General features: G+C 40.4%; 1 long non-coding RNA gene across 1 annotated transcript in view; it reads left to right on the top strand.

Annotated features, from left to right (window-relative positions):
* The first annotated feature begins 203 nt into the window (after positions 1-203).
* Positions 204-21904, top strand: part of LOC113947393 — a 28216-nt gene continuing 6515 nt past the window's right edge. Inside the window, exons 1-2 of the long non-coding RNA XR_003527705.1 lie at positions 204-323; positions 21103-21279. This is a non-coding gene — a long non-coding RNA (uncharacterized LOC113947393). The remainder of the gene's footprint in view (positions 324-21102; positions 21280-21904) is intronic.

Here is a 21904-nt window from a genome sequence, read left to right as displayed (position 1 = left end):
GAACTGCTCTAAATTTTCCATTCTTGAAACCAGCGTTTCTTGCCTTCTCCTGATGAAACCTTTGAGATGTATTGGGTAATATGTCCGGACATTTACATTGCTGATGTCAGCTTTACAAAACTGCCAGCTCTGCTTTGAATGTGCCACCTTCCCCTTTCTCAGTTGGCTGGTCTTCCCCCACCTTCAGTATCATGCCTATCACCGGTGCCTTTGCTCAACAATGGGACATGATCACGGAAATATATCACAGCACAGCTTGAAACAGGGGAGAGGTGGTGGCTTAGGGCCACATTGTGAGCCACGGACTGTCCTGCAGGATCCAGGTAAGCCCCTTTCAGGAGATGAAAAATCCTGGCTGTGTGTCTGCTGCACCCTTGCTGCACTCAGCAGACGCACCAGGTCCTGTATTGGAGCCAGCAAACAGCCTTCTCACAGGGCTCTGGTGTGGCAGATGTGCAACAAGATGTGCAAACAAAGATCTGGGAGTAGCAGGTACAGGACTGGCACAGAGGAGATAGTTTCTTGTGAGAGTGGGGAAGAAGTTGACAACAGGGGGACATGGATCTCATTTGAAGAAATGCAGTGAATGCAAGCGGTCATCATGACCCGCAGCACCTGAAGTTGGTTTGCAGTGGGGAAAGGTGGGACTGTGCTGGGAACTAAACCATCGCTAACAACCTATTTGGTGATGAAGCAACCCTCCAGACATTAGCTGAACAGGAGTCTAGCACAGGAAATTATGCCCAGCTCTTCAGACAGCCTGAAGGAAGGGAAGGGCTCTGTGTTGTTGTGAGCTGATTCCATCCATCTCAGTGGGGTGTTCAGGCTGAAGGCTCATGATGATAATTGAAATGTCAACATCAATGATTTAATTGCACAGCAAACAAATATCATTCAGCTCTACAGATATTTTACATTTATAAAAAGAGATCATTTTAGCTACCATGGTACGTAGATGCAGTGTCAACCACTTGCTAGAACTACTACAGATTTTTACCTCAAAACTGTGTCTTAGTCAAGGTGTTGCTTAGTTTGTATAAAAAGAATTCCTCAATTTTCCTGTAGATACCACAAATGTAAACATTTCATAGCTTCTAAAATTGCTTGTTATCCCCTCAGCCAGCTGCAAAAGTATCCACATTTAACATGTTTCCAACAATTGGTCATTATTTATTTAAATATTGCATAAGGAATTTTAATTATTTATCCTATATTAATTTACTTTATAATAATTTCTACAATATATTGAAATTTTCCTCAGTACGAATAATCCTGTCAAATGAGAAACTGAAAAACAGAGGGACTCCGAGGTAGGTTTCATTGAATCTAATAAAAGCTAATAACAATAATAAACAAACAACACAGCTATTCTCTGAAGGCACTGGATTGCATAGAGAACAATGAAAAAAAGCCGTATGTGAGCGCCTGTCTCATAATTATCCAGTTCCTCTTAATATCATCCGTGGCCAATCCATTGCCAGATTTTCCAAACAATACTACTGTGTCTAATTAAAGCATAGTCCTGGCTGATCCAAAATTATTTCTCAGATTATTTCTCAGAAAATTATCACCGAGATGATTTCTCAGGACCCACAGGGCACCCTGGCCATCTGATCCCTGCCCGTGATCTTTAAGGTCCCTTCCAACACAAATCATTCCATGATTCTTTCTTCCTGCTTGGGGAGAGCAACCCCTGTGCCAGAGGGGTGAAACAGTTCCAGGGTTAGTGGTGCTCTGAAGGGCCACACACCAGCAGCACATCCCTGCCAGCACCTGAGGGTCCGTTTCAGCTCGGGGAGGTCCGTGCATTTTAGGAAGTGCCTGTTCCAAGCACAGCTGTGGCACAGTGAGGTGCTGCACCTTACTGACACCTGTTTTGAAGCCAGGCCACTGTGATGCCTCCAAGAGTCTCATCTTCAGTGTCTCACCTGGGACTAAAACCCTGTGTCCCACTTATCCCAACAGCCAGGATGGGAGCTGACAGGCTGCAGGTGGGACTGGCTTCTTCCTTTTTTCTCAGAAAGGAGATCACCAACACATGAGTCAATCTTGAAAAAAATTTATTAATACAATGTAAAAACAACAACCACCACAACCCACTCGCCTCCTACCCCCTTCAGTAACACAATATCAGACACCTTTCATACACTCCCTCTTTTTTCATCCATTCTAAATTTTCCAAAAGATCAAAAGCTGTTAATACTACTGGCCAAGTCATATTTTCCTCTTGTCAGCTAGTACTATTTTAGCAGATACACAGGATTATAGCTGGTTTTGTTTTCTTTTTTGTTTTGTTTCAAATCAAACTTTGCTAAACACAACCTGAAATTGCAAATAACTTGCTGGGCAGCTACAGTAAGCAGTTCAAAAGACCATTCTGGCAGTAAAATTATTTTTAGCCAATTACATTCTCTATCTCTGTTTCTCTTATCATTGCCACCGCTCTTTAAGCAAGTTGCTTGTTAACATTTTAGAAGTAACTCACAGAGGTCTTGATGTGGTTTAATGTGCTCTTTGCCTTCTAAGGACTCTATGTGCAAGTTGCTTTGCATACATCTCTTGTTAGGCAGTGTCATACAACACCAGGGTGCTGCACAGCTCACCCAGTGGCCTAATATATATTTTTATATAGTTTGCAATAAATTTTTTAGCCTCTGTCCTGTAGACTATTACTGTCTGCCCACCTTTCTTCAATATTAATAATCAACCTACATCTAGGCAAGGACTTTCTGAGGATGCCAATACAGCATGGCTGAAATCTACTTTGTCAGATTATCTTGAACAGAGAGTTTGTCTTCCAGAATCCATTAAATGAAGAAAAGAAATTATGACATTTGCTCTTTCTAGGTGTCCAATACTCTGTTGATTTGTTGCTTATTTGGCCTCCTGAGCTGCTTCTCTGTACCACAGCTCTGCCTGAAACTTCCTCACACTGTTGTCAGTTTGGCAAAATCCAAGTCTGACAGGGAAGCTTAGCACACTTAGTGACTGTGCATGGGGAGTTCACCTCCCTGGTGAAATTCAGTTCCATCCACAATCTCTTTTTGTAAGTTCATATTTACAAGGCAGCCTTCACGCTCCCAACTCCATCTGATCTTCCACGTTGTCCCTCCAAACAGCTCAGCTCCTTTTTATTCAAACCCTCCCCAGATCCACTTCCATTGTGCATTGTAGGAGCAGTCCCTTGGCATAATGAACTCTCTCACAGCTGTAGCAACCATTGTTGAATTGTCAGTTCTGTTTAAAATGTCAGGATTAACTGTTACCCAGCTGGTCATCTGAGCAGGAAGAGCCACCTCATGGGCTCATTTGCTGTTGCCTGTTACATGGGAGACGTGAGAGATTCCTGCAGGGCAGCTGGGCAGCACCACAGCTTGGTAGGTTGAGAATGAAAAACTCTTTCTTTCATGATTAAATACCACCTCTGCCCTACAAATATCCAAATGAGAAAATAAAAAATTGAGTCTAATTATAATTTTTACATCGAGCCTGTGTTTTGTGCAGGAAAAAAAAAATTAGTGCTTCAGTGCTAGAAATCATTTGTTAATCAAAAAAAGTGGCTGAGACTTTCGAGCTTCAGGATCTGTGCCTTTTCAAAACAAATATTGCAGTTTCACAATACTTGCAACACAGCCTGATCAATGCTAGCACACAGCTTCATATATGGATCACTGGTGCTGGAAACTGCTCTGGATGGAATTTTTGAAACAGTCCTACTCAAAGTCCATAAAATGCATAGAGAAAGAGAATTTTAAACCCAAACATTTTTGAAACACGTGAAACACAGATTTCTGGTTTGGATCCATACTCAGTCTAGAAAGAACATACTAACTTGAAATGATTGACTAATGTGCTGGTAAAGGTATTATAGACTGTCTGTATAATTAATTTCTACAAATCTTATAGTTTCATCCACTGCCAGTCTTACTATAGCATTTCCTCTCCTAGACAAGAGATCATGGTTTTGAGATATTTGTCTCAATTAGTTTGCTTGCCAGTTTAAACACTTTTCCCAATTTAAGATAATTATGTATCATTTAAAAATAAATTTACAGAAAAATGTCTTATTTGAATTTCTTGTACTCAATTTAAATAATTAACCATAGCTATTATAACATGTTATACTGATAGTATCTGCAGATGAGATCAATTTATCATTTGTTGGTCATGGTTCAAAACACAGGTAAAATCCCAAGAAGCTACAATCCAACGCTGAAAGCACAAAATTGTATTATCACGACTGAACTGGAGTGGAGGTACTGGGATTTGATTGCCTGAATTTATTCCTGGGAAAAATACCAGCCAGAAATCATAGTGGGGAGACTCAGATGTTGCTTGCTTTCATTTATTTTAGGTAACACAAGGACATAGTGTAGAGATTATCCTGATAAAAATGTTGGAGAGTATTAAAGTCAAGAAGCCTCATATACTTTCCAGAGAAAACAATATTTATGTTCCTCTGGGAAGAACAGCATTATGTTACAACCAACAAACTGTCCAGAGAGGAATGATGGGCTCAGACATCTTTGCAAATTACTAGAGACAATTTTTGTATTTTATAGGGCCAGGAAAGCTTTTGCTGATGCATGTTTTCCATCCAGAAATATAAATATTAGATTAAAAATAAAGCTAAAGGCTGAAATGGAAGTTTGTACAGTCCATTATTATTATTATTACTAAAATGGAAATATAATTTCTCTATGCATCCCTAAATACGTTTCTGTTCTAACTGGCCTGAGAAGTGAAACAGAGTTGCTTGCTAGAATATCTATTTTATATATATATGTAAATTTAATAGGAATTCCATTTAATCTTTCCCTATTTGTAAGACTTCACAGACTGGGTAGAAACTGTAACTTTTAAGTAAGTGCTCCTTTTAGTGTCCTACCATTGTCATGTTCTGCTGGCTGTGAATTAACACACTTCATGATGATGCTGGGAGTGTAGCAATTTCCATCATTGTATGCAGGACTGAAAGACCACAGAGTGTCCTGCATTTTAGGGTACCAAAGTGTTTGTCTCCTGAAAGTTCTTTTCCAAGCATTTGTTTCTTTTTAAACTTCTTTCTGAAATGTAGCTTTTCAAGTTTGCTCTTGCATATCTTTTGTTTTGTGTTAATGAGAGTAAAGGTTGTCAAATGCATTCTCTCAATCTCAAGTGTGGGAAAATCTGGTAAATCTTGCCAGCAAGGTACATATAAATTATCACTGATCTCAATTTTCTATCTCTCTGGAACAGCAGGGAGTCAGTGAAATGATCACTGGTTTTTGTTCTATTACCTCTTTTCCTGGTTCATCCCGTGATCCTCCAGGCCAAGAACAGGTTCCCTGACACCGAAAAATGTAAAACTCTTGCAGTTTTGTACCTGGGTATTAATTTTGGTTCCTAGCTTCTCTTCTGGACAAAGAGGATTAAATTCTATCTCCATTGCAGACAGTTGCAAAACACCTGCCAATGTCAATAGGGCCAGAATTTCACCCAGAAATTTCACTCCAGGCTACCTGTGAAGTTTCTGCACCGGGGTGATGGCATGTCCCCAGCTGGAGCTCCCACTGCTGCTCTGCCAGAGCTCTGCAGGATCCCAGTGGGACAAAGGGCAGGGCATGCCCTTAAGTGGTTTTAGTTTTCTAACCAGTAAATGGATGTAACTCAGGGAGGTTTCTACAGCAATTCCTAGGGCAACTTCTCTTTTCTTGCTTTTTCTTTAACAAGGTAGACCTCAGCATGGAGTTTTAGCTATTATTATTATTATTGTTATTGAAAATGTATCTTTTTAAATCTACTTTTCCAAATATAAAGATGAAGTACAAATACATGCATATCCCCTGAGATTTGATCGCTTGTGTGATGTGTTTATGTCTTTTACTGCTCTTTAAGGCAAAAAAAAGGAGATGGACTTGGGTGGTTTGGTGTTTTTTTACTATAAGAAAATGAAATTAAAGTATAACTGTATTTAATAATTCAATACAGTTGTGTGTATATATATATATGTTTGTATCTATGCATATATATGTACATATACATATAAATGCACACAAATGTGATTTGAGTTGAAGAACCAAGCATTAAATTGCAGACTATCTGTCCTGAGATAAAGTTATTTTTTTGACTTTTTTTAGCTGAGGATGATACAGTCTTCGCATGGCTGTTGAACTGGAGGAATGTAGCAGCAGTGTCAAGTCCATGTCATGCATGCGTCATGGGACTGAGAGTGCTGTTCAGTCCACAAGAATGGCTCACTATACACTCTACACAGAAAAGGAAAATAAATCCAAATGTGACTGTACTTAACCAGTGAATTTTAAAATCTTTATGTGTCAAAAATTCACTTCTTTTGATGTCAGTCCAGCCAAGTATAGTCTCATGGTCATGTGCCTCTCGCAGTCAACTTCCTCTTTGCTAGAGTCATGAAACCCAGCTGAAAATGGTACATTCTGTGGTTTAAGAACTCTTCAAAATTTAGGCTGAACATTTGTCAGAGGCATGATTTAAATAAAGGGTTTTTGAATTCTGAGAAAGCATCAGTTCCACTGTACCTCCGTTCTTACTTTCTCTAGGGATAGCACAGTCCTTTTTAGGAGCATCACTGAAGTCCAGAGAAAGATGGGCATCTGCATGGGGCAGCACCCAGGTGTAGAGGTGCTGAGATAGACCTGCCATGCCCTGTACCATGGTCTTCTTTTAGCTCTCCCTCTGTCCACCAAAACTGCAAGGGAAACATATTTACAAATAGCAGAATTAGCTGTACCATGAGATTAGTTAAGATCTTTTTTAAAAACACGTGGGCTGGCCCCCTCTCCACCACAAACCTTATAAATAACTTGCTTCCTGGCTGTTGTGTTGACAAACTGAGCTCCTTCCACCACCTCCGCCACCCCCACCTTCTCCCCTCACAAACACATGCTACATCTCCCAGGACTTCAAAGTTTATTATCAAACAATTTTTGGGGGGGGGGAGGGAGGCAGGAGGGAGGAAAGAGGAATCAGAGTGTTCATTTGGGTCAAAAATGTCAATTAAAGCCAAATGCTTTCTTGTTGCATGCTGGGACACATTGGAACTAAGCCTCAACCTGTTCCAAAAGTAAGACAAAATGTTAGCACGGAGTTCTTCTGGAAAGATTAGAAACCCTGAACTTCAGAAATCCTGCAGGACGCTGGAATAGACTGAAATCCACCCAGGTGTTGCACAGAGCCAGATGCTTCCAGCCTGTGTCTTGCTTAGCTGTCTCAGTGAGGCTCATTTAAATCCCCATTCCAAGGCTTTTATGCTCTTACTCAAAGGCCAGCTAATGACTGACCTGGTGAAAATCCCTCTTCAGTGCCAGTGGTTCGATCTGCAGCACATCAGAAACTAAAATATTCCCCAATTTAAACGCAAAAGCCTTACTTTATACTGCTTGCACAAACAAAAAATACCTTCCAGTAAGTGCTTTGTGCCCAGTGCTTTAAGCACAGGTCTGAAGGGTTTTATTTCTGTGTCAGAGTCATAAAGATGCAGAAATAAGTAGCGAGAAGTTGCAAGTGGCCCACCATGAACGCAAAACAAGTTAAATGCACAAACTTAGAGGTAAGGGCTTATCTCTGTCTCTCGTTCAGGAGTCTCCCAAATGCTGACTTGTTTTTTACCTATACGAAGCATCTGATGTCACTTTTGTGTGTGTGGGTGGAAAATGCTGTACAAAGGTTAAACAAGTTCTTTCATCCTTGCTCATGAAAGTGAGCTCGTATTGCATTTCCAGTAACCAAGTGCATTACTATAACAGGTTGGGGATTTACTTTCTGCATACGTATGTACCTCTGGTGACTAACTGGCCATGTGCTCTCTCCATTCCTCCTAATGTTGCTTAAATTATTGCTTAATATGAATGGTTTTGGCCCGAGTTTATAAAGGTAGCGCAGCCAACATTTCCAGCTATCAGTAAGTAGCCTTTGTACCACGCAGTCACAGAACCTGTAGCTGTTCTGCGTGCTATAGAAAGGAACTTTTTAGAAATTAAAGTGTAAAGATTGCATCCCATGAAATAGCTGATTTCTTCAGCCAGGTACTTAAACAGAGAGACGTCACTGAGTCCAACATAGGAGCATGCATTTGCATTTGAGCACAGGAAAAATCCCACTGGCAGTAGCTTAATATTAAGCAACTGATTGTGAGTTTTGCTACGTGGAGGCCTAAAAGAACCTGGAATCATTGGAGTTACCTCAGTGGATATTATGCACTAGAGCTAACCAAAAGCCTCTGATAACGTGTTTTAGTCTTTTTCATTCCTTCTGGAGTGGCTGTTCAACACCTGTGGAGAAACACACCTCACAGCTGAGATATGAAGACCACGAACAAGTTGCACTCAGAGGTGCAGCTGGAGGTTGAGGAGCTTTACGTGAGTCTTTTTTTTTTTGCTGGTGTAGTTCCCGCACTGCAGGAGGGTGGGTGTATCAGCACGGAGATCATCACAGCTACCTAACGGAGGCTGTGCAAGCCAGGAGGGCTCTCAGCCTCCCACACTGCCTTCTGCTGCCAGCTTCACCTGAGCTAGCAAGTTCAAAGGCAGCTCAGATGTGCCTGCATGAGCTCCAGTAACAGCTCTGCACTAACAGCAGGAGCGCAGCACAGAGGTGTGAAATGAAGAGTAAGAACAAACAACCCAAATGGCCCGGCAGGAACTGAGGTGGGGTGTCCCATGTCTTCTAGCAGGGCTGTTGATGGGAATGAACCCAGGAAAAAGCTATGCAGTTATGTGGGAGCATCTACAGAACAACACACAGGCACAACACACAGAATCCTGGAGCCATTTGAGTTGGAAAAGACATCTAAGATCATCTGGTTCAATTGTTAACCCAGCACTGCCAAGACCACCACTAAAGCATGTCCCTGGCTACCACATTTACACTTTAATATATAATAATTTATTATATAGAAGACCAATTATTGTTCTTTTAAACACCTCCGGGGTTTGTGACTCCACCACTTCTTCGGGATAGCCTGTTTCAATGCTTGAAAACCCTTTCTGTGAAGAATTTTTTCCTAATATCCAGTCTCATCCTCCCCTGGTGCAACTTGAGACTGTTTCCTCTTGGTAGATCCCTTTCTATTTGGAAGAAGAAACCAATCTCCACCTGGCTACAACCCCCCTTCAGTGGTTGTTGTAGAGAGTGATAAGGTGGCCCTTGAGCCTCCTTTTCTCCAAGTCAAACACCCCCAGCTTCCTCACTGCTTCTCACCAGGCTTGTGCTCCAGACCCTTCCCCAGCTCCGTTGCCCTTCTCTGGACTCACTCCAGCACATCAATGTCTTTCTTGTAGTGAGGGGCCAAAAACTGAACACAGTAAAGTATTGGCTAAAATTGAGGAAAAACATGGTGACAACCCTTACAGGAGAATGTCAGCCCAGTACATGCTGATAAATGGAAAGCAATGACAATCAGTAAGAAGAGTTTGGAAAGTCACAGATATTTTATTGACTTATAAACTGTGACAGTCTGGAAAAGGGTTGGATCACTCCTGATGACAACTCTGCAGGAAAGCTTCTGCAGAGTATGTAATCTGTGGGAGAAAAAAAGACAAATTATGTATTATGAGGCGAAAGACACAGGGAGGAAAACATTATAAACAGTATAATGTGATAGGTAAATGAATAATACACTGCCAACTGGCACACTGTGTTCAGCTTTGGTCAGTGCATTTGGAGGAGATAATACAGTAGCAGAGGGGATTCAGATAAAAAATAATTAAAATAAGTAGAGGAATGAAGAATTTTCTATGTGAAAAGATAAAAAGGATTAGGTCCATTTAATTTAAAGATGAAATAAGAGAGAATATATTAGAGGTTGCAATATGATGACTCTAATACAAATGAAATATCCTGTGCTCCTATTCAATGTTTCTCTCATTCAAAAAGTGGAAACATTACATGATTAAAATCCATAAGGAATGATAAAAGACTGCATTTTTTCTCACAACACAAATACAAAATTATTCTCTGTACTCTTTGTTATAGCAGCATTAAAATGGACTAAACACTTATAAAGAAAATTAGAATATGCAAATTCATTAAGCTCAAGAAACATTTTTCAAGAAGTTGTGTATACATCATCTTTAGATTAAACAGATCCTGGTCTGATATAATATGCCAATTCCAGCATACATTCAGGAGAGGAAAGTATGGGAGGGAGAGTGCCATGAAATTTGTTTTTCTATAACTAGTGGCATTACTACTTTGGATATGATATCTCATGCCCTGTTGATACTAGTGACAAGCTGTTCATGAAGGTAAAATTCATCCTTTTACAATGGCAAAGCTTCTGGACTTTTCCTTGCGCTGCTTTAAGCCAGTGAAGTTTAAATTCTGCATGTTTGCATGTGGAAAACCCACTGCCAGTGCAGACCCAAAACATGCCTGCCCTGTGCCTCAGGCCAGAATAACAGAGAGGAAAAAATCCTCTTCTGGTGTGAAAGGGGAAAAAAATATTTTCCTGACAGATTATTTAAAAGCAAATAATAATAATACCGAGAGCTATTTGTAACTGTTTGGAAAAAAACTGAACAAGTCCCAGCAGAGACAGACTGGCAAGCAGAGAGCGGAGGAAACATTGCAGAGCTAATTAATTTATTACATAAATCCATAGCTTTTCAAGTGATTATCATTCAATATAAACACCATGAGAAAAAAAAAAAAGGAACAAAAGAGCTTTCAGGAGCATCAACCAGCATTCTTTTGGGAGGATAAGACCAGTGTAGTATCGAACCTTCAGGAACAAGTGACTCACAACATGCTGCACGTAGCGGCCAGATTTGTCCAAAACCAAGAGCTCTTCCTTCTCCACACCTTAAAAAGTGAACAAACCAAACCAAACCCCCAAAAAATCTCCAAGCCCACATACAGTACAATGAGAGAGAGAAAGAAAGAAAAAAAAATTTAAACCCCCTGGTCTTCATAACCCAGTTCCTCCTACGTGCATTTCCCACAAACTGTCAACATCCCACAGGAATCTACCCACGTTACACATCACAGCACAATGCTCCCGACAAAGGCATCTCAACCCATGATGTTTCAGGCAGCCTTTCAAACCGCCTTCAGTGTATCTGGGTTCACAGCTCTGTAATTAGGTGTTAAGTTTGAGCAATCCGGGAATTTATGCAGGGAGATACCTCTTCGGCTGCTCAGCGTGATTTATGCCTGCATGGTCTGACTGGAATGAACAAAGGTTTGCCCCGTGAAGAAAATGAGACTTTCTATACTTCTCGTAGGCTCCAGTTCAGTGAAGCACTTAAACGTATGTTCAGGTTCATCCCTATTTAAAACAGCCTTTAAACAAGCACAGGGAGCTCAGTGGTCCTTTCAGCTCCACGGGACTAAAGCAGGCATGTAAGTGCTCTCCTGAACACGCTTTCATTTACAAACAACATCAATAATAATGTTAATAATCATCGTCATAACAACATCTGCTCTGCTTGGCTTTACATGACAACACCAGGCTTCAGAAGTGAACTATGATAAATTGAAAGCATAGGTTCTTGCCATAAACAAAGCTGGGAAGATAACATTGTGAATAACACCTATTCTTGCCAATACTGTTTTCTTCGGTATATGCCAGAGTGTCACAGGGTTAAAATGACCATTCAAAATGCCTCTTTGATGTGTGATTAACTCTCAGCAAGTGAATATTCCTAATGACCCAGAGAAATGAAGACCGTGTCATATGTTTCATTTCAGTCTTCAAAATCAGGGGGTTGGGACAAAAAAAAGTGGAAGAATATCATTTTAGGAGACCAGGAGGTAAAAGAGAAAATACAAGACAAAATTATTGGGCCATGTCAGCAGTCAGTCCTACAGAGGGCTGCACAGCATGTTTTCAGATGTTTTACTAATCATTACACTGGTACATGTTGAGAGAAATGCTGCTGGATGACTCTCCTCATACCCTAAGATATCTGCCCTGAATGGGAATAACAACAAATTTGGCAATCAATTCTTGAAGTTTCAGCACCTACCATATCTCACATAACTCACTTATCTAAACACGCATCTGCCTCTGTTTTCACCACACATGCCTTAATTACCACAAAACCTGATTTACATTGTTATCACTCAGGTGTATTAGATGTCTTCCTGCGGCCCCTTTCAACTTCCAGATGAACTTCGGATACACTGTAAGCCAGACAACACGTTGTGGCTCTACAGCTTACAACGGCCTATTACAACTGATACTCTGATATTCCCTTTATTTTATTTAATTTACCTCCCTATACATTTCAGTTAAAAACTATGAGAAAAGTATAGAGCCACTGGCATGCAGAACTCGGTGGTGTTCAAGGACACCTACCACACTGCCTGTAGGTGACTATCCAACCACACTGTGATAAAAAAACACTTGCTTATTGTTGCAGCACATTTTTCCATAGTAATTTTTGTTTTTCTAAATCTAATCTTTATTCACACTTTTTTATACTTCAAATTAAAATTACAACATTTTACTACGGGTGAATTTTCTGAAGTAATTTTGCTTTTGAGGTTGCATCTGAAACAACCAAAATCTTTGCACTTGCTGTAGATATGGGTATGTATATAAATACAGATGTATGCACAATAAAATATATGGAAGTATCTTGATTATGTTCTTTTGGAGGAAATATTCAAAATTACAAAAGAGAAAATTTAGTGGTCAAAAGACTCACATATCTCAACAAGGACATGGTGCAATTCTCCCATTTGATCTCTACTGTCACTTTGTGCAAACCACATTATTTCAGGAAATGTTCTGATCTCTCTAGTCAGTGATTGTGAGGCAACATTATAAAGGAGGGTTTTCAGGCATATTACCAGTTTCTTATTCCATGAAAATGCAAGAGAGGAGAAAAAGAACTCTTATCTTACTTAGTCATTCAACATTGGTATTAATGATATGCTCATATATATGTATTAACTTTCTGGATTTTTTTTGTATCTTAATATTAATGTAAAACACATTGTAAAATCATAAAAGTGAGAATTTTTTAATGTCTGAATCAGCACTGAAAAGACAGAGTGACAACATATGGATGTTCTAACAGATGGTCCCAAGCCTGTAAACCTTAGGACCTGCCTGAGTGCATCACCAGACCTCATGGCTCATGGAAAGTGATTTAAACGTGAAACATCTGGGGTTTACAATTAGCTCTAAAAAAGCAAGCTTGCAACTCCTCCAAATATAAAAACTTATTTTTTGGGGAAAAAAAATAATCACAATTTTTAAATTGTTTAAATACTTTTGCTCAGGTCACAGCTTTCCCACTGTGTGGCCACAGCTCATAGAAACCAGTAGGAGAGGGGACAGGTTTGGCAAAAAGGAAGTATGGGGATGTTGACCTGTTTTTGTTTGTTTGCTTTTTGTAAAAGTCATGGTGATAAAGGCCAACATAAATTACAGTTACTAATCATATGGGTAATTATTAGGGAGAGCTGTTCCTAGTTCCAGTCCTAATTATGATGCTAGTAATTTCAGATGTTTTTTTAACTCACTGTGGGGGACTGCACAAAATCTGCCCATGAAAACAAGCTGTGACCATAAAGGTGTAAAATGAGATAATTACAGCCTGAAACAAAAGACAAAAAATGTTAGTACTCAATTATCTGAATGATAATTAAAACTTACATTTGATGGCCATAACTTAAGCATCTATTTAGGAACAGAAGCCATTTTGTTCCTTCTTGATCCTGGTTTACATTCCTACAACAGTGCTGGAATAAAAAGACAGAGCAGTGACCAAATGGAGATGTCTACACAGCCTTGAAGCAAAACATGCTCAGGATTTAAACTCCCTTTCCTGCAATGTAAGTTTTGTCAGAACCGATGGGCTCTTTGCTTTCATTCACAACAGGCACAGAGGCAACCAAGTTCAGGTTCAAGAGTCTCTCTCGAAAGGCTCTTCAAGCCCACGTGCCTTTCTCTGTCTCTGTGGTGTGAGAGCAGTGGACTCCTCAAGCTCTGCAGTGCTGCTGCAGCACAGCTGCCATCGGAAACCTCTGGTGGGAAAGATCAACGGCAGAGCTGCTTCCATTTCTCAGGTGGAAAAAAGTCTGTTGTCAAAAAGCTCCTCCACGGAAAGCAAAGGAAGGAAGATCATCACCTGGGCAGCACTGTAGGGTGATGAAGCCCTCACCTGCAACAGGTACAGCATCTCTCTTAACATCAACAGCGAAATCCCGAGCCCTCATTTTTTGATTTTTCCAGAGAAGGCATGTTTGGAGGGTTCTCCAGGAAGGCTGAAACCCTTTGAGTGCATCGAGGTGGGACCAGCCCGTCCCAACCCGTGTCTCTGCACCAGCTCACAGATTGCCCAGCTTTTGGAAAAGAAAATAGTCTGGGCTGTGCAACAGGAAGTAATAAATAAGGTAAAAAGGAGAGGAAAGAGTAATTATGAGAAACAACTTCCAAATGATCACATCTTGATGTATTTATTTACACTGCTTTTCATAAATTCCACTGGCCACCTTCTTAATCCCAAAGATTCTGAAATATGCAGCAGAATTGTTATTTTCCTTGGATTGGGATACATTCACCATCCACAAGTCATTACTTGGGAACCCTTTTACAGTTCAGTCTTTATTAAAACCTTTCAGGATAAATAGTAGGTAAACTTAAAACAGGTTCCCTCCAGGTTTTACCAATAGAAACACAAGTGCTGTGTGTCCTGAGGGACAAGTGGTTTGTTGCCAATAATTTATCAGAATGCTCTTCACAAAAATATTCTCCCTTATTCCTTAATAAACTCCATATTCCAGGTGTCTGTGTTCATGCACACTCCTACAGTGAACAGGTGAGAGACTGGGAAATCTGTTTGTTTGGGATTTTTTTTCCCTTTTAAACAAAAATGATTTTTAAATTTAAAAAATAAATAAATGAATAAAAAAGGCAATACCTTGTCCCTTAATACATTAACTCTGCAGGAAAACAAATGGTTCCACAGAACATTAGCAGCAATCAAAGGGCAAACAATCTATAGTTAATCAAAGTAAACATTACGGATGACATAAGTCTGCTTTTGCTTACAGTAAATGAATGTATATAGGTATCTACTTGGGTAAATAGGCTGCACAAAAGTTGGTTTTTGTGTTTTGGGTTTTTTTCCTGGAGAAAACTCATAAAAATTGGAAATTACAAATAGATATCTTTATGTCCCGCTGTGTAGTTGCTCATAAACTTCATGTACATTTACTGTAAAAGTAAGATTGCCACTGATTATTACTGACTTAATGCAAGCCAAATATTTCTTTGAAGCAATCTCATGAGGAATATTTTAAATAGTTAAGATTAACCGATCACAGATGCAATGAAATGAAGTCATTATTTGAAAGTCCTGCTACCATGCAAGGTGTACTTTCCTCACAATATGCTCACTCCAGCCATGCTGGCCCCCTTTCTGGAGGCTCTTTTCCTGCATTGTTCTAGCCCAGCAGTCACTCTGCATATTGCCATTTCTATGCAAATAAACACGCTCAGAAATGAGGTTCCTTGGCATTTCCTGAACTCCAGCGTGTTTTCAAGTGCACTTCCTAATGCCTTTTACACTTGGGAAAGACTCGTACAATTTTAAAGAAGAAATATGAATTCTCATGGCGTGAACCCGTGCATCGTGGAGAAGATAGATTTTGCAATGTGCTGCTGTTACAGAGCGGGTCACACGCTTAATTCTCTTGAATATTGTGCTGTGAGTAAGTCACTGTGAATCAAAGTGTCTCCTAAACCAATAAAGTACTGCACAACAAGCTCAATAATAACAGAACAGGGTTCAAAGAGCTGCAATCATTAAATAATGTGATAAGATGGAGATGGTCAAATATGTAAGGTGCGTGTTTAACTCTGGAGTGTTTAAGAAACTTTCAGCCTTGTTTAATTACTTATCAAAGACATTTTAATGCTGCTTTGCAAAAGGCCTTTATCTTGCTGAAAATTAAGATTTTCAATAAATTTTTGTTGCCCTCAGGCTGGATCATTGCAGTAAAAGTGCATTGATCAAGGAACATAATGATTCTCTTCCCCCGCACCTGACATTTCTACCATTTCATTTTTAGTAGGTTTTTCTTTGATTTTCTCAATTATTAGCTTGTTTTATGCCTGTGAGAGTATATGACAGAACAGAAGAGATGCATACTTAGGGCTATTCAGCACAGCTCCATCATCCTGTTTTTATACCAGCATAAAATTGGTATAAGACAGTGATAAACCAGGTCTGTAACAGCTAGTGCTTCATATCTCAAGAAGGCAGAGTTAATCTCTGTTTTTGTAGGTAGCCTTAGCTACTGCATAGTTGCTCTCATAGTTTCTTTTTGTTTCATAATTAAGCTCACTGTTCTGGTTTGCCAGTCCCTCACATCTTGTGAAAGCCCATGTGATATCCAGGGTACAGAAGCCTGAATGTGCTTAGTTTTGAGAATATTCATCAGACCGGGGGATTTGGGTTTGCAGATTCCCTGTCAGAGGTATCTCGCAGCTGTGGCTTGCTAAGCTCAAATGCTCACGTTTGTTCATCACAGAGAAGGAAACAAGACTGAATTGATATGTGTAGCACGAGAAGTAAGTTTTTATAAGCCAGATGCAGAAAGACAGTTCTGGCTTCTGGGATGTGTGCATGGACAGAAAGGATACCTCCTGTCACGTCAGGGTTTGACGACTGCCACCGCAGCATGTCGGACATTTTCACAGCACTACTTAGACATCCAGACAACCATCACTGATAAAGCTGCAGTTTCGTGATAGCTGTCACATACATTTTGTTTTCAGCTGGCTTCATGTGTTTTAAAATCAATCCACAGTCCTTGCCATAAGGAGACGTTTGTTCCTTAAGAGGAGAAAGATGTACCGAGCGACGTGGGAAGAGGGACACGGTGAACACTTTCAGAGGGGCTCTCAAGGATGCGATCTCACAGCTGGAGCTCATGATTTCCTCTTCCAAAGTATCTCTAGCCATCTGTGTCCCACCTATCTGCTGTGGTCCCATGTTCCTGCCCTGCCTGCTCCCTCCCACCGGGGTGGGTGGCCCTTGCCTGCCTACACAGCAAGCAGTGAAGTGCATTTCTATCAGTGCAGCTGGAATCAAGGACTGCAAGGAAACATCAGGCTTTCTGCAGAGCCAGCTCCTGCAGCTCCTGGAGCTGGTGCAAGGACGGAACAGGAGTGTGTGATGGGAGCAGGCAGGACATTAAGCTACCACTGAGCTTCATCTCCTGGTTATGGTTTCACATCTCACTGAGTCCTGCCACATGCTCCTGCCCCATTCCCCTTGGGCTGGCTCTGGTGATCAGATAGCCCTGGAGCATATCAATTCAGAGAATCGACCCAGTGAAAATCTAACACTGCATACAAATAGATATGCAAATATAAGAACAGTTTACTGACAAATATGTCAACCTGTCAAGTGAGATGGCTCGCCCTAAGGCCATGAGACTTCCAAAGCCAGCATGAGGAGGAAGGAGGGTACCTGCAGCTGGGATTAAGGGGCAGGGGAGAGGGAGCAGGACCTTTCTTTTCACTGGAAGGTGGACACTGACTTGGCAGACCTGCTTTTAGTATGAAGACACCCCCTCCAGTTCTGTGACACCAGTGGTTTGGATGGAAGGGGGTTTATCAGGGGGCAAGATTTGTAGAGGCAAATTTTAGCTCCTGGAGGCTCGTCCACCAGGGTTGATTTACTGATTAGTGGAGGGAAATACTCTTCCCTGGGCAGGTGATGAGGATGCCCCTATCTCAGTTGTAACCATGAAAGGAGCCCAGAGACATCTACAACTACCTAAAAGGAGGTTGTAGTGAGGTGGGAGTTGGTCTCTTCTGCTGTGTCTCAAGTGAAAAGATAAGAGAGAGTGGCCCTAAGTTACACCAGGGGAGATTCAGATTAGATATTAAAAAAAATGTCACTGAAAGAGTGGTTATAGGCATTGGAATAAGTTTTACAGGGAGGTGGTGGAGTCACCACCCCTGGAAGTGTTCAGGAGCTGTTTATTGGAACAAACCACTAGGCCTAGTAACAGCAGACACAGATCTTTGGCAGGAAATTGTGCTACGTATTTTAAATCTACTTTATACTAAACATGTATATTTTCAGTCTAATGCGAGGTAGAGGGAAATCCCCCAAAGGTTTTCCTAAATGAATAGGGTTTGGATAATGTAAGAAAACCAAAAATAAAATTTCCAAGCCTCTCGTACTAAAAATAAAGCTGAAATAAAGTTAGAGAAACAAACCTTCTCAAATATTCTCCAAAGAAACTGTTGTATTTTGCTATCATCATTCTTTTTCATTCTCATTTTTTGCATAACCAGCCCTTTGTCCTCTAGTTTGCACTGGGCTGAATTTAGGGGGTCAACTACTGCCTTTTTCTGTTACTGAATTCATGAAGATTCCTCCTTAAGCATTCTTGCCTGTTATAAACATATTCTGAAATCATTTAACTGCCTATTAATTAAACTAATGATTTCAGGATTGCTTTCATGTGCAGTATGTCAACGGGTTCGGTTCTCTAGACATAATAAATACACTTAATAAAGATGCTGAAAATTTCGTGTGTCTGTGTCCATCAGAGGAAATAGGAAATGAGCTCCACAACTGTTAACATTTGGAGAGCAAGAAATGTGGCAGGTTTGTTTCTGCTTTATGAAATTCTCAGGTTTCAGCAATCATGCATATTGTGCATGTGGTCTGTCAGTACAGTTTACCTCAATTGACTCATCATTTTAATCAGTGAAAAGCTCATCACCTGTCCTATATGCTACAATATTGATAAATAATGTATGTGGAAATTAGTTACTATTAATGTATAAGATCTTGCTATATCAATAAATTCCCTCTGTGCAGAAGGAATTTGTATAATTAAGATCATTTATCTGCAAAAAGAGTGAGTGTTTGAAGTTGCCAATGGTACATATCACAACATTATAAGAAATTATTAAAAAAATCTACACTGAAAGAAAAGAAAGAGGAAAGGATACATTTCCCTACACAGGCAAGATATTGGAACCTTGGAGCTTTTGAAAATTCTTGAATGCTAGACACTCAAATAAAATGTTTTGTTTATTCAAGATTTGTCATTCAACATAAGTATAAAGACTGACAAGAATGTTAGGTAAGCAACTCAGTGAAACTTGCAGGACACAGCATCATCTTATTTACTTTGTTTTAAATGTCTGCTCAATGCCAAAAATCTGTGCTTTATTTTAAGTTCTGATGGATAATTCAGGGCAAGTAATTTTGTTTCCTCATGTCTTCATTTTCTCACACTGATGTCTGTGTTGAAGGATACTGGGATGAAGTATTGGAAATATTAACTGTTTGATTATCCCTTTCTGAGCATCACTGCTCTTGCCTCAGGACAGCACAGAAGAGAAATGACAAATACACACAATTGCCCAGATTTCTTTGACCCTGCTTAGGAAAAAAAAAAAAATGTTAGGTAAAAGGTATTGCTCACTGACACACCAATACTAGGGGTGAAATTCTCGTCCCATTAAAGACAATATGGCTTTTACCATCACACTTGATAGAGTTGGTTTCATTTGCTTTTGATAGGATTTTGCACACTGCCTCATTTCAAACTACACTTATTATATGTTTTACTAATATCTGAACTTTTAAGGAAAAAATATCTCCTTGGGATGAATGTTATGGATGAAGAAGGTGATGAGGAGCAGCCATTTTATCAAGAAAGCTGAAGTATGACAGCCTGGCTTAAAATTTATAACAGAAGTAAAATAGCAGCCCAAACTGTGGACATTATTTTGCCTCTAAAATATACATCTTTTTTTCTATGCCTTGGTTGCCATAGAGGTATGGCTTAAACTGATGTTTAAAATGTTGCCCAAGAAGAAACAGGCAGTTTATTGCTGTTCCCTGCTTCTGTTTTTCCCAAGCTGCAGCAATCAAATGTACAAGGAAAGTCATTTGTACAAGGTGGAGTAGATATCTGCTAACATGCCTGCTGGTTTTATGGTGGAGTAGAAGGAACAGAGCTTTTACCGCTCGCAGAAGAACACTCTTAAACTTGCATTTATTTACATAGCATCTATGGCATTTAGCCGACTGAAGAGAATTGATTAGCAAGAAGGCTGTTAAACAGCAGTCCTATAGCAGGCACTGCACTGAGGATTAGGGGTTTATTTCGCTAATTGGTGCCCTCCTGTAGTCTTTATGAGTCAATTCTAAAAAATAAAGGAGCACTCCAAACTGTGTTTAGAATAAAAGCAGAGTGATGCTTTTCATTGCGCAGAAATCCTGTAGCTGAGCTCTTTTAGAAATGAGTTTAGGATTTTTCCAGCCAAATTATTCCCCTCTGCTGAAGCCTTGCTTGCAGCACTGTATCCTTACTTGTGCTGCTTAGCCCTAAAGAGCATGGCATGCTGAAAACCGGACGTGTAGCACCCAGGGTGGAATGATGTTGTCCTAATTCCCCATCACAGCTGCCTGGGATGTAGGAACCACACAAATTTGTGAGAGCAGAGCCCTCAAAGGGGCTGGGCTCATGTGCCAGCCAGCAGCAGCTCTACACACAAGGCAGGCATGGCTTCCACCCCATGGAGACAGCACCACAGGGGCTCATTATAATGTTGTCTCTGCACAAGCACAGTGTGTGCACCTACGGGCTGGAATAACGCCGTGGGATTGTGGTGGCAGCTGCAGGGTGGGACACAGGGAACTCTGGGACACCCGCTAAGGACCAGGCATCTCTTGCAGGCAAACTAAACTTGCACAGGGGAACTAAAGTGAACTGAACTATGCTTCAGTGTGTTCCCCCTTATGTTTAGAAGAATGTTTTGTCATGGGAAGCAGAAATAAAGCCCTCACCTCAGTGGTTTAAAAGGCAATATGAAAGAAGGAGATGTGCACGCTGAACCCTGAAGAGCAGTGCTGGTACTAGCACAATGGGCTAAAGGGCTACCTGGCTCCAGCTGGCTCCTGGAGGTTTCCAGGGCATGGAGAGCGCCACTAGAGGGCTCACAAAGTATTTAAAGGGTTATTACAAGTGGCATATGAAAAATATTCTCATCTTACTTTCTGTTCCTCCATTTGTGCATGCAACGTACTTCAGAACTGAACCTGCTGAAGTGTACCTTTATTTTGAAGTCAGCTTCATGGACTCTCACAGGCTCACCTCCATATGGGGACACCAGCACCTTCTGACTTCTCCTGTGTAAACAGGCCTTCCAGGGGAAACAATTTTGGTCTGATAATGCTGCAGTTATTAACCAGAGGCAGCTATTCAGCAAAGCAACGCTTGCCACTGCCAGCGCTTCCAGAGGAAGGAATGAGTTCAGAGCATCAGGTACAGCAATAACTGTGTATTGTATATATCAGCGCTTTGGAAAAAAACAACCCCAAAACAAACAAAAAAACCCAAACCAAACAAAAAAACCCACAATCAACTAAACAAAAAACCCCTCCAAGCCATAACCCATAACCTTCTTTCCCTTCCTCTTCTTATGAATTCTGGAATAACAGACTGTCAAGGATATGAAGATTTTGGTACATTGCTCATTGGGGCCGGGAAGTTGGCCATCTCTACAATTAGATGTGAAAACTATTTGTGGCATCTAATAAATAATGCTAACTACCCCTAAAACACATTTCCTCTTATGAATCAAGATCTACCTTTGTCAGTTGGGGAGAATACAAAACTAGTATAACAGGTTTTCTTTTTTGTCTTAGCCCTGAGGACCTTGTTACAACATTTGGTGTTGAGAGTAGAAATGTTCTAATATATAGCCCCAAACTAAAAAACATGAAGGCAATAATCACAGGAGTATTTCAATGTTAACTGAAATGAATTTCTTTTTTATTTTCTACCATTTTTTCCCCTTTCCTCTCTGAAAGAGGCTGCCAAGGGAATTATTATGATTACTCTGCATGTTTTGCAGATGGTTGGCTGCTGCACAGGGTTCTCAAGAGAG

The sequence above is a fragment of the Corapipo altera genome, unplaced genomic scaffold (assembly GCF_003945725.1).
Source record: "Corapipo altera isolate COAL_440 unplaced genomic scaffold, ASM394572v1 0, whole genome shotgun sequence".
Taxonomy (NCBI): Eukaryota; Metazoa; Chordata; class Aves; order Passeriformes; family Pipridae; genus Corapipo; species Corapipo altera.
Note: the sequence above shows the minus strand (reverse complement) of the source record. Positions and strands in the feature narration are given on the sequence as shown.